Source organism: Bos taurus, chromosome 15, assembly GCF_002263795.3.
Source record: "Bos taurus isolate L1 Dominette 01449 registration number 42190680 breed Hereford chromosome 15, ARS-UCD2.0, whole genome shotgun sequence".
Taxonomy (NCBI): domain Eukaryota; kingdom Metazoa; phylum Chordata; class Mammalia; order Artiodactyla; family Bovidae; genus Bos; species Bos taurus.
In genome coordinates, this window is record NC_037342.1 from 6458379 (window position 1) to 6461412 (window position 3034).

Consider the following 3034-nt stretch of genomic DNA (forward strand, 5'->3'; position numbering starts at 1 on the left):
TTCATCTGAATTTATCACTCCCAAATCCCCAGATTCCTCAAATCCGAGCCTGCAGAAAATACCCACCCATCCGATTCAGATCTACATTCCCTTCTCTCTTGAGGACAATGAAGAGATTCACCCCCAAAGACAACTTGCGCTCTTCTCTCTTTCCCTTACTCCCTCCCAAAGAGCTGTACCCACCTAACCTCTGACTTGAAGGATAATAACTAGATTTATTGTTGCTGCTTTTGTTCAGTAAATCTAAAACAGTAAGTTTGGAAACAACTTCACACTTCTAACAAAGCTGGTTTTGTCACTGCCATGCAGGATAGCTCCCCAAGTCTCTGATACAGGAACAGAGAAAGCAGATGTAGATGGGGCGGGGGCGGGGGACAATGAAAGGAAAACTTTGCCAATCATTTCCTGCTCTTTTTCCAAGGACCCGCCAACAGGGGGCGCATTTGCACCAAAAGGTGGCCCGGGTCTTTGAGAAGTACCACACGCGCCTGGGCAGTGTCTTCCACACCCACAAGCCGGTGTGCGCGCGGAGACCGCCATTATTCCCAGCAAGAAGCTCCCCAACAAGATGGCAGGCTACGTCACACATCTGCTGAAGCGGATTCAGAGAGGCCCGGTGAGAGGAATCTCCATCAAGCTGCAGGACAAGGAGAGACAAAGACAATCACGTGCCTGACATCTCAGCCCTGGAGCAGGAAATCATTGAGTAGATCCTGACACGAAGGAAATGCTGAAGCTCCTGGACTTGGGCGGTCTGTCCAACCTGCAGGTCACTCAGCCTGCAGTCCGGATGAATTTCAAAACACTGCGTGGAGCCGTTTGAGTCTTTTCTGCTGTGCTGTGATATTTTCAGTAAACCTTGGACAACAACAAATAATCATTTCCTGTTAGTCCTCAACTTAAATTCACATCTACTCAAACGTGATATTTGTCTCACTGTTCCTCCTGTTCACGTCAATGGCACTCAGACCTGACTGATGCAGGCCTGGCATAAATTAAGAAGGAAAAGGCTACTCACTCCAGTATTCTGGCCTGGAGAATTCCATGGACTGTATAGTCCATGGGGTTCCAAAGAGTCAGACACAACTGAGTGATTTTACTTCACTTCCACTCACTCTCTCATACTCCCCAGACTTGGAAAGACTTAGTCAGACCTACTACTCAATCGCCCAATCACAGCTGAGTGACCATATTATCATCTGAGTTTCTCGTCTACTCTCCCCTCTTCTCCACAGCTTGGATCCTATGTCCCGAACAAGGCCTGGAAGCTCTCTTTCTTTCCCAGCCATATGGTGTCCAACACTGAGTATGACTAGAGGTCAGAAGGACACCTCAACTTTTAGCTATAATTATAGCCACTATCTGTGGAGCTAATCCAAAGTAAGTACACAAATTTTATTTAACAGAAAAAAGTACTACTTAAAAATGCTTGGTTGACAGGCACAGGTATAGACCCAGAGAGTGTCTCAGGAGAAGAGTTCACTAGATTATAATTTCAAGCTATGTTTTAAATGCAAGGATTTAATATTGACTGCTCTAATGACCTGGACCCTCCTAGAGCCAGAAGGAAATATCCAGCATTTAGTCAAACTCTCACAACTGCAGGATCACTGCCAATGGTGACTGCAGCCATGAAATTAAAAGACGCTTTGCTCCTTGGAAGAAAAGCTATGACAAACCTAGATAGCGTATTAGAAAGCAGAGACATTACTTTGCCAATAAAAATCTGTATAGTCAAAGCTATGGTTTTCTAGTAGTCATGTATGGATGTTAGAGTCAGACTGTAAAGAAAGCTGAGTGCTGAAGAATTGATGCTTTTGAACTGTGGTTTTGGAGAATACTCTTGAGAGTCCTTTGGACTGCAAGGAGATCCAACCAGTCCATCCTAAAGAAAATCAGTCTTGAATGTTTATTGGAAGGACTGATGCTGAAGCTGAAACTCCAATACTTTGGCCACCCAATGGGAAGAACTTATTCATTGGAAAGTACCCTGGTGCTGGGAAAGATTGAAGGCAGGAGGAGAAGGGGACAACAGAGGATGAGATGGTTGGATGGCATCACTGACTCAATGGACATGAGTTTGAGCAAGTTCTGGGAGATGGTGAAGGACATGAGGAGCCTGGCATGCTGCAGTCCATGGGATCACAAAGAGTCAGACATGACTGAGTGACTGAACAACAACAGAGAATGGAAGAAACAATCTTGGATTACAGAACAAACTGGGAACAGCTCAAGGCTGAATGCCAGATCTGCATTATATGGGACAGATCTGCTGAATGCCAGATTATATGGGACACAGATCTGCACTGTGTCCCATATAATCAACTAGAAAAATTAAAAAATAAAGGAGCTGATGTTGACATGACTCACTCTCTCACAACTCCTCCTTTTGGGGGATCTCTCAGAAGACGCCAAACAACTCCTCCCCAAACCCACTAAGTCACCCTACCCATGCAAGGTTAGGGCTGGGTGAACAGCACCTGAAGTTGGCATAGAGCAATCTGACATTAAATCACAGTACAGTGGATTTAAACAAGGATGGCAGTATGGTGATTAGCTAATCTTGTAAACTGCTGTTTCAAAAGCAATGATCAGGGGCGAATCATTGAAATAAAAACATAACCAACTCACATATCACCTAATGGGAAACAAAGGGAGTGGAATAACCCCTCTAACTTGTTCAGGGCTTCTAATCCCCCAAGACAGCCTGCAAGCCTGAGCCTGAAGCTTCCACCCTGCCCAACACCACCTTATTTGGCTTTGTCTTCAGAAGGTCTTTAGGGAGGGGTTGATCTTATGCAAGACTGATAACACTTTTCACTGCTTCCTTGCTTCTTGATCCCAGTAGCCAAGTATGTGGAGGTGAGGGAGAAGGCAAGTTTACCAGGAGGCAGTTGAGTAATGAAGATAAAAAAATTTAATTTTTTTCCCAATCGAATAATAAAATTTGCCTTGAAACCAAGCCTCATTCATAGAGGGAATATTAAAGCCCAACTCAGTCCCACTTGTAGAGAAAGAACAAATCCTTCTAGTT

The 3034-nt window shown here is 44.5% G+C and overlaps 1 pseudogene; it reads left to right on the forward strand.

The window, feature by feature from the left end:
• Positions 1-291: 291 nt before the first annotated feature.
• LOC104974165 (small ribosomal subunit protein eS17-like) lies at positions 292-890 on the forward strand (annotated as a pseudogene).
• The last annotated feature ends 2144 nt before the right edge of the window (positions 891-3034 follow it).